Source organism: Opisthorchis viverrini (assembly GCF_000715545.1).
Source record: "Opisthorchis viverrini unplaced genomic scaffold opera_v5_146, whole genome shotgun sequence".
In the NCBI taxonomy this organism is placed as follows: Eukaryota; Metazoa; Platyhelminthes; class Trematoda; order Opisthorchiida; family Opisthorchiidae; genus Opisthorchis; species Opisthorchis viverrini.
Genome location: NW_008751801.1, coordinates 779,812 through 790,973, shown reverse-complemented (window position 1 = coordinate 790,973; position 11,162 = coordinate 779,812).

Sequence of the window (11,162 nt, the reverse complement as noted above, 5' to 3'; positions counted from 1 at the left end):
CAAATCGGGAGCCGGTCCTATAAATATTTTACAGTTGATGAGGAAAATGTGCGTTGGGCCCAAGCAGTGCAATATTTTTTATAAACCTTTTTGAGGCTGCCGATATTGCTGCGCGTCAGGGTGGAAGTTCTGGCGGGTGCGTCGCTCCACAAAAAAGAATCGTAAGGAGTATGCTGTTATGCTCCGATTGTTGTTAATTTCGTGGATTAAACTGCAACTGCCTTGATTATCTGCAAAGTAACTTGTTTCAAACTTAAGCGTCATTTCGGCCCACCACAATGATGAAGCCGATAATAACGGAAACAAATGCGTCGAGGGTAAACACGGAGCGCCACGCAGGATGCATTAGTATTTCAACTGAAAACTTGGAGGCCTCATTGTGGTGTGCTGGCTTTGGCATATGGCGCCTTTTACTTGCACAACTGAAGTTAAATGGTTGAAATCCTCTGCACACTGAGGACATCGTGGAAGACTGTAGGTGGATGATTTGACTTTCAATGGTAAGTTTGCCCTACCTGTGTTGCATGCATGTCCATACGCGCTGGTAAAAGACCTGTATAGGCAATTTTTCCCCTGCAGAATCCCACTGAGTAGGAGAGTCTCCCTTCAATAACTTACGTTAGCCATTCACTTAACTACTGAGTTAAATGAAGTCCGATATCTTAGCAAAAACGTGACGAAGCTGAATGAGGTGCTTGCAGTTTTAATATTGAAAAACCCTCTCATTAAACATTTTTGCTTGTTGGTTGTGCTGTCGTTTATGTCAGGCACACACCAAAACCTAGGAGAAACTCCGGTAGCCTCATTAACATTCGCTCTTTTGTGAACACCCTTGTGTATCACACAAGGCCCGTGCGTATTTCAACCTTAGCCAGGTTGCCTTACTGGCACTCGCCAATTGAAATTGTAGCGATTTCGCAGAAGGAATGTAAAAAGCGGATTGTTTTTCCGAGGTCGACTTGTGTTTCTTCACAGGAGAATGATTTTATTGGGCTGACATCGAATCATTTCCAGTACCCACATGTACGACCCCCATAATTGAAAACCCCCCGTAATGCACAAACAAAAATTACCCATGGATGCTTGATGAAACACGACGGCTTAGTTGTTTCAGATATCATCGAGCTCAGGAAAGTCACTGCGACAGTGATAGTGTGGGTCCTATAAACCGTCTCATAGGCATGTTCCACACGTTATAGGCTGCTAAAAATAGTTTAGTAGTCCTCATTCTTATCACAGTAATTATAAGGTTTTGCAAAATTACTATTTGAAGCCATCACAACGTAGATCATGAGGACCGTTGACGAACGGAATGTGACTTGTTGCAGCTTCGTGGACACCGCACAGATGGGGAATTGATTGATTTAACTTTCTTGGCAGTGCAAAAAATGCCTGGTGCTCCAGGAACCATTGATTGCGTAACCGGTGTCAGAGCACCAGTAATTAGTGAATTCAAATTAATAAAGGTCCTGGTCCTTATGAATCTGTAGCTTTTTGGTTACATCTCCCTTGACCGCAGGGCTCCTCTCTTGTCCTGGTGAGAGCACTTGATGTTTCGCGCCAGGTTTTGGATGAATGCGGCTGGCACTTTACGCCTGTCAGAAAACAAGTGGTGAACTTTGTTGGGTTACTCGGGTCGTGAAACTCAACAGTCTGTTACCTTGTGTGAATGGGTCTTTATTACCCACATAGAGCGGGCTAGACAACCGAAAATATCTCATCTAAACAGGTATCTTGATGTAACCCTTAGTGACCCGACTAGCTCTCTAATCACTAAGGTTATGAACCGCCGCTGGGTCCCCAGTTGAGCGGACACATGCTCCCTGCTTACTTCCTCAATTGCCGATTCCTCAACGGAAGAGTAGGGTTGTTTAGTTGAAAGTTATACAGGCATGAGTGCGACGGATCCTGCAACCACATACGGCTAATCAAGTCATGGTGTTCGTGATCCTTGACAAGGGTAGGAATGTGTCAAAAACTCGAGGTAGGAAAACCAATTTCAGGACCATATTTACCAAAGTAGCTTAATGCAAATGTAAATTCAGCACATCCTCAAAATGTAATAGAATATACGGATGTCCCAACATTCTCTGACAAGAAATGGCTATTAAATTACCACCAACGACAGCGGTCACCCCCGCTCGCCTACACGTTCGATTAACTGCGAATACGAACAAGCTTCCCACCTGACCCCAGCTGCCCCTATGACGTTCATTCTAAACTGCCGGACATCTTGTTCGAATTCAACCACTTGTGTGTGTGTTTTCCGCGAAATTCAGTAACTTTTTATGCAGTTAGTGTTCCGACTAGTGTGTTGCCATCATCTCACTCTTACGAGGAACTATTATGCCCAGCTCCATAACGGTGACACTAAAGAGTCTCTGTAGTTTCGCTGTACACTATGTTTCCGTGATTCCTGTTGCCACTTCTATTCTCTGTTTATCCTTCCACTTCATCTGTAACACGTCTGCGTGTGTCAAAGTACCCAAACTCACAGTGTGGGTGCCCTGAGAATAGCAGCCAGCTGGGGAATGAAAAATGGTAATACGACGTGTCATTTGGATGCATCGGTAATTTGGTGGCTCTCCACACTCGGATGTCCACTGAGCTTGTAGGTTACCTTATTTCAGCAGTAGGTCTGCACCGGGTTGAAGAAATCCGAGGACTGAGGGCGAAGCGTTTCGCACCGCGATTCAAAAATTCCTCCACCGATGTCAACTGGATAGACTTCGAGGTACTTCTATCTCGCGACGTCGTACAGAAGCCATCCCCGTGGACGCTATTTGCGAGTTGTATCTGAAGCTATCCGCCTTGAAGTGGGCCTGGTGGTCCTACCCTGGATCTCATATTTGAAACATATGAAACGGGCTCCGAAAAATTAGCAGTTTTTAGCACCACTGAAAGAACTGCCCACGCGGTCGTGTATCGTGTGCTGAATTGCCGCCGCTCACGTGAGAACACTCGGATGATGAAAAACGGGACACCATATCTCCGAACAAGTTGCCCCATTTAAAAATACCCGACAGAGAAGCTTGACTCCGTAAAGAGGGCAGTGGCCTATAATTGCAAAGCCTGGAAAGTTACCGTGATTAGAAGTTGCACTTCGAACTTTCAAGCAGCGAGAAAATGTCCAGTTCGACAAATGGATGACAAAGACATGCAGAAAATGTTCTCTGCTGAAGCTAGCAAAGTGAGTCAAAAGCTAATCTAGGGCGCAATACAATAAGCACAACGGAAGGGTCGGATGCCCAATGGCAAGTCTGCGAAAAATAGACAACAAGCACACAAAATAAAACACAAATAAAGACTTTTCTCATCAGTCTCTTCGCTAGATCGTGAAGCATTCATCATTAGTCATTTGACGACTCAGATCTTAAAAGATCTGAGGCGGTCGAAGACCACGTTTTTAAACAAAAGTGTTTCACTCACATTCGAGTCCATGGGCCAAAATGGACCCCATCTTGACATAGTAGGGTCTTTCGCGGAAGTACATGCGAAAGCACTAGTGATTCTGTGTACCAGATCACTGTGGGAGGCTGCAGTGCTGGCAGATCAGAGTACCGCAGACTACGTGGCGAAGCATCAAGTCTTTCAATCGTCATGCTGTAGATGATGTTAATGACACGCAACCGACAGGCAACTGCGCGCTGGTATGTTCACTGTCTCCGCTTTTGAGCACACTTGAGGGCGTAATAAAGTGTAATGGTCGCCCATCTCGGTGAGTACAAGTTGCCCCTAGCCGGCTAGGAATGAGTTATGTATAAAAAACCGTTTGTGACTCCTATTCAGCACTGCTGTCGTTGAACATGATGCGTAGGCATAAAAGCATGACGTTCGAATTGCAAGAAACTGTCCCTTATTACTCTTTAAACGGCAGGTTTTTCGTATTAGACCTAGGATTTACGCATAAGCTACAAAATGACTCGCAGCCCAAACTTCCCTCTGTTAGCGGCCGAAGTAAGAGATAACCATGATCCCCAGAGATTTGTCTTTGAACCATTATTATACTTCAGTTTCACTGGTGGCCTGAAGGATCTTCACTTCCACAAGGACCTTTCAGAGGAAGTTGGGGACTCCAAAAGAATCGTTGCCAAATTGTACACCAACGCCATGAATCACCGCAAGGGCTGTAGCTCCACTAATCGTAAAGAAATGCAGCAAGTTAGTGAAGTCTGCCTGTGTCTGTGGTGGTAGATACGTAGGACCAAAAAAGCCGATGAATTTCTGCAGACCAAATCAGTCAACGGCATTTCAGGGATGCAGGTCACTGGGTTTCTAGCCTAGTGAGCAGGGCGTAGCGGAGACAAACAAACAGAACCCCTGTAAATTTGAGGAAACTTTAGATTTGTTGGTCCCGAGGCGGTACTGGTGACTGACAGATCTTTCAAACTAACTCCAGGGCACTGCATGATGATCTCGTGGCTTTTGAGGGACACTAATCCGCTGTAGTGTTTATTCCAGCGGATGCTTCGTGAATTTGAAAGGACATCCATATCAAATCCTCCCGAGTGAGTTAAACCTGCCCGAAAATGCATTGATTTCAGAAAGCTTATAGAAAATTTTGAGATCCTCAGTGTGTTCCATACTGAGGCCCCGCGTAAGGCTACTAAACGTTTTCTGTGTGAGAGACCATACAACCGTCTTTGGAAAAGGAACCAAATCTCCCTCACCGCCTTATTGATTATTCATATTTAGAACAGCATTATCAGCAGAATCTGATTCAATATACAGCGAGACAACGTGTGCGTGCGACCTCCATATTTGCAACAACCTCCTGGTCTTGGTTCACGTCCACCATTTTCTCCTGTGTTCTATTTTTCCCCACGAATGGTGATCCGGAGTACTTCCTGCTACGGTGATCCTCACATTTTGCCTAGCTGTTCCTCGTTTCCTTTTCTTTGATCCCTCAGCTGTTCGCTTGATTGATCGACCTTTTTTAAGTAAACAGCAACATATCCCCTCATAGAATGTATTAGAGTGCCATTGTGGAACGCTTTCTTGAAGCCCTAGGTCATGGTTGAATGAACGGATACGGTCCCTCTATTGCTACACCATATTGATAGGTCGCATTATCATACGTAAGGAGCCGATCGCTCCATTTGGCTCAGCCACTCGTCCTGTGGAATCGTTTTTTCTTGTCATAAATGCCATTGGTATTCTGTGGCCCGAAGATTTGGAGCCTTCGTGGCTGAGCATTAGATGTTAACCTGGCCCTCAAGCATCCAGAGTGAGCGACCTGGCTCTGGTGCTCTAGCGACAACCAGATTCACAGACCATTGGACAACTTGAAATTTGCGAGCAATTTATAATCGGCCTCTTGATATTGTTCGCCCATGGACCTACCTTAAACTACGGAGTAGCGAGCGGCTCGTGGATGAACCTATTTGCGGCCACGCGCTATTCACTCCCGAGAATGAGGCATTTTTCTCGAATCTCCCATGCTTTTCTGTGCTTAAATATAACCAACCCATTTAAGCTGGTAATCATGCCGCCCCAGCCCTCAAGCTGTGACCTCTTGTTCTGGAATGGATTCTGTCCATCTATGTAACCATGGATTACTCTTAGCTTGGTTCTCGATCCGAACCTCTCAATTTAACGCTCCCGTCAAAACAACCGCCGACGGTTTACGGCGTAAACTAGCGCACAAACCCAGGTCAAAAACACACATATATAGTGCACCGATTCATGGATTGTATGCGGGAATAATATTCTGGGAATTCTGGCGCCTTTTGGATGCGCCATTGCCAACACCATCGGGCAGATACTTGGTGATGGCTGGCTGTTGAGTGAAGGCTCTCGGCAAAACAGAGCGCGCCTTAAATTGAAACAGTCAAGCGGCCAGACGTTTGGCGAATTTTGTGCGGCATGGCTTTCTTTCGCGTAGCAGTGCATAACATTAAGCGGTAAAGTAATACCGGTGCCAAACTATTCCTAACGTTTTCGACGGCATTTTCACAAGTAGAATACATGAAAAAAGTCACGGTCAAACACGGCTTTGATTTACACAGTGCCCCTAACTTCTGTACCTGGTTTCCACCACAGTGCTTAGTATAGTCGCCATCCAATTACTACCGGATCGAAACGACCACGCTTTTGTGGTGGTCTGCAAATGAGTGTATATTCGCTAATTTGGTGCAATTTGATTTCAAGTAGAACATAAGATTGATGGAAACCCGGGGACTGAGCCTACCTGATGAGCCCCAAAAAGAGCAAAACCGGTCGTGGGCTGTCGGCGAATTTTCAGCAACCTTATGAGTAGTACATTACAATTGTATACATGTACCGCGATATGTCGAATATCGTAGCGACTGAAACATGAGGCGTCCTGGTGTAGCACATTCCGTTGCCTGAGAACATCACAAACGAGAGATTCAGCTGGGTTTCAGGTGAGCTTCTCGAAAAACCAAATTAGTTTGCAAATAAGTGTATATTCGCTGATCCTCTCCAGTTTTCGCTTTGCAATCTCGGCGACAAAACCTGAAATTGTTGTATCTATTATTGCTTCTTTCAGTTGTTTCTCGTATTCAAGGTTAAATTCGACGTACGTAGTCAAACGAAGATTGGAGGGTTCACTGATTTTTCTTTTCTTAGAGATCCCCTGTAAGGTCCATGACTGTTCAGCGGTGCAACAACATTTTGACTTTGAAGAACCTAGGTGCACTGATGTGTGTAGTGAGCTGACTAAATGAGTCTGTCGATTCGTCCTCTTAAAATTTCATGTTCTTAACTTTATCCAAGAATTGTCGTACGTCAGTGATTGATCGCAATACTCAATCTTAAACGCACAAAAGCTGTTGGAGATATGAAGGTCGTCCGTTTTCAATGAAGTTCACACATTCAGTTTCTATCCAGGTTGACTGATTGGGCATCGAATGTTCAGCCACCTCAAACCTTTATTGTGGGTTAGGTCTCTCCCCCAATCTATCTTTTTCACATTTTCCTATGTAACTCAAATAACGGACAGTGAAACACAGGCGTTCTTAAGTGGTGCTGCCAGTGATGATGATATGTCACTTTCATATTCTCACTTCGAACCCTAGCCATCAACATCATCACTATGGTTAACCACAAAATCATGGGGGAACGCTTGTGCTTGGGTGTCGTGAAACCATATTGACCTAATTAAATTAAATTTCGTAATGAAAAGGTTGAAGCTAGAACAGCAAATGAAACTTTGGTGGTGCTCCACATTCGTCTGCTGACACCAGTTAGCCGTCATATCTCCCCGTGTCTCAAATCAAGTACAGATTGATAACAAGGATCTCACCGAACAGAAATTTTGCAACACTATTCTCTTCTGTTAAGTCATTCTGTCTATTTCTAGGCTTCCACCACGCCAAAATGTCCAAAGAGCTTGCCTTGGCAAGTGGTAATTTGTAATATGCAGCTCATGGCCCAGCTACTTCAGCTTGTAGCATTGTGTTTAGCACGTCCAGCTTCACCAAAGTTCTGTTTCTTAATTATCTCATTGCGTCCTCGCCTCTTACAGCCAATCCAAACTTCAGTTCAGGTACGCCAGTGGTCAAGCACCTGAAGATACTCCACCGCATTGGACGAATCTTGCAGCCAACTGCCGTTGTCCATTTCGGAAGCCCTTTGAAATGACCCAACCACCAATAAAAGTGGGGCCTATTTGTAGTGCTGATTTATCCCTCAGGAGACTACCATTTTTATCCTGAGAAGTGTATTTTCTATCAAGAGCTACCCGCACTCATTCGTCAAAGAATAAGAACTGACATTGATAATTTTGGGTGATATGAATGACCAGGCCAATCATCGGATCTCCTTGGAATTACAGTTGGACGGCCAATTAGGAGTCAACGGACGTCACATGGACAACAAGGAGCGAATCTTAAACTGTGTTCTGATCATCAACTGTCTTTAGGCAGTAACAACTTTCAGCATAAACCTTCACACTGCGTAACCCGGCGGCCAACAAATACGAATCGATCGTGGACTCTGTTGGACCGCGTGACCATCAGCCACCAGTGGCGAAGCAAACTTCAGGCCTGTCATTAATTCTGGAGCACACAACTTTATTCCGGTCACACCACGGTGCATGCACACCTGAGAGTCCTTTTCCCTTCCGGCCCCCGCAAAACAGCAAGAAGCATACCAACCAACCGTTTCCGAAAAACGAACACAGCTCAACAGTATCGATCTGAGCTAGTCCAAAAACTCATCACAGTAAACCAACACTGTACTGGGGTGATGATGTTACTACTGACGGGGAGGCACGGGAGTAGTATATGTTGCTCGTAGAATTTCGCTTTGCGTCTATTGAAAAAGGGAGATCTGTTGCGGAATTCGTGGAACCACCTGGTAGCATTCGCTTGGATTTTACAGACGAATGAGTGGAGTCAATGAATCTCCAGGAAAGTTCAAGAGGACTCGTTTGGGGGAAGATCGGTGTCCAGTTTTTGTAACTAAGATGCAGATTAGATTTTTTCTTCCCTGTTCACTGGTCTGTAACCGGTCAGTTGGCATTTCCTCAGAGAAGGCTTTCTTTCTTTCACTAGCAATAAGCACGTCAATGGAAGGTGAAAAATGTGAATAAAGGCATGCAAGTGGCATTCAGCATCATTTGTCCCACTTCTCTGGTTCGACCGCAAGGCTAATGGGCGTCGAGGACGCTACTCATGATTGAGACCGGGATACCCATGCCAGCAAACAACGACTACAGCGGCGTACGCATATCCGTCAAACGCAAAGTAGTGAAGAGTCAGAGGAAAGTCTTATGGCTCTGACGGACGCCGAAGGATCACCGCAAACACTCGTCCCCTTAGAAACCGATACGATCGACTGGCCCTGGGAGAGCAGCAGTCGGCGAGACGATACATCTAAAGGTGGCTCATCGATTTACTCGCAAAAACGTTGGCTGGAATGATGTGCCTGGCAATTCGAAGAACAATTTAGCTGGCCCCCCGCCAACCAGCCTGTGGAGAAAGTACACTTGGGCGAATGGAATTTACAACATAATCACCGTCGCTAGAAGGAATAAACAACGAAATGTCGTTCAGCTGTAGCATTCTTTCGGTGTCTAACTTCCATGCCACCAGAAGGGGTAACAAAGATTCGGGTACGGCCAGGTTACCCATGCATGGACAGTGGAACTCGAGAGGCAGAGGTCGGACTTGAACCACGGACCTTCCGGACAGTAAAGTCGCTCTCTAACCGCTGTGCCGTCTCGCCTCGTACGAAAAGATAGTGTTGAAACGTCAGAAGACGCCAAGCTCTCTGTAACCAGTAGTCTTCGTAAAAGGCGGAGAACCCCTGGCGACCCACGTGACAAAGCTCATTGGTGCTATATCGAGCGAAAAATAATCGCATGCAGAATGGGGCATGTCGAAAGGTATCCCTATTTCCAGAAAGACTAGCTGACGATGTGTAAGCACCACTACGGCTTCGGCCTGGTGGCTGGGCACGGAAGGCGCCCTCTGGTCTTATTCTTCGACGGCTGGCTGAACTCAGAAACGAGCGAATCCTCGAAAAAACGAACTCGGTGGCCTCACACAGGAGCATGAGTAGACCACATTTTCACCCTCCGACAAATTCAGGGACAGCGACACTGTTTCCAGCTACCAGTACTGGTTTTCTCTGCTAATCTGAAAGGTGATTTTGTGTCTGGGGGCAAGCCGCCCTTAATAACCGAGCAGCACGCCAAATGGACGGATGTCGCGTGCGGGTCACGGACCAAACGAAGGCACGTCCTGATTGGTCAGAATGCTAGCCAATCCGACTCGAGCACCCCTAACTCGACGCTTCCTGCCTCCTCACGGAGGTTCTGGTACGATTTTGTGGGACATTCCGTGATTATCCTATATGTGCAGTTGTAATAATTTTCCTTTGTTTCCATAATGAGATGTCTGAAGCTACCATACCTTTTGATATACCATAGTGGGTGGAGCAGGAACCCAAAGACTTACACAGAATTGCACGGCCGAACGAAGACAGTCCTGATTGGTCAGAATGCTAGCCAATCCGACTCGAGCACCCCTAACTCGACGCTTCCTGCCTCCTCACGGAGGTTCTGGTACGATTTTGTGGGACATTCCGTGATTATCCTATATGTGCAGTTGTAATAATTTTCCTTTGTTTCCATAATGAGATGTCTGAAGCTACCATACCTTTTGATATACCATAGTGGGTGGAGCAGGAACCCAAAGACTTACACAGAATTGCACGGCCGTTCAGCAAGTCACAACATCCTGACTCTGTTCACCGTCAGGCACTATGGCAGTGTCTGTGGAACAAAGGTGCCCCCCTATAAATTAGTGACCCTCCTTAAGTCACTGTACATCAACTCCTGCGGCCGTGTGGATGTTTATGGGAAGCACTCGCCTGAGGTCACATGGGGTGGTGTCAGGAAGGCTGTCCTCTTTCACCTCTCCTCTTCACATTCGTCATTGATACGCCAATGGAAAACTCACCATCAGCTTCTAAATGCATTTGGGTCGTTATCCTGAGACATCCATCACTCAGCGAGTACGCAGACGACTTAACTCTTCTTGAATTTGATGCCGTTGCAATGCCAACAATGTTAAATAATCTACATATTTCTGCCTCGTGGTTTGGTATTCGCTTCACACGTGCAAAGTGTAAAATACTACTGCAAGACTAAGCAGGCTTGACCCCTAGCCTCATGCTTGCAGATGAGCCGAATGAGGTTGCAGACAAGCTTGTCTACCTGACCAGCTGTATCAGTCCCGTATCGAATACGATAACGTCATGCCAATGCAATCCAACCGTCAGCAGCAGTCCGATCGAGTACTTAAGGGGGAATTGTCAGGAAGACTTCTCGACCTCTCTGATTCCATCACTCCGAATAGGGCACGGAAAACAACAATCTCTTCGACAAACGATGGCTCAGTATACGCAATACGTGGCCTGACCAACGCAACCTCTGGTGATGGACACTTTCTTTAAAGGAATTTCCCGTTGCTTAACCGAAAATTCGCTTTCCAAGTGCCTCATTACGGATTCCCCCACACCAACCCACACGAGCTATGGTCTTGAGACAACGCATATCGAACACCTGAAGGCGTTTTAGTTTCGCTACTCGAACAGACCAGTTTTCGAAACTTGCACCGTACCTTGATGCACACGTCCCTCGAGGTTCAGGCTACACCATTCTGACCCCATAGGTGGCAAACATGACCCGG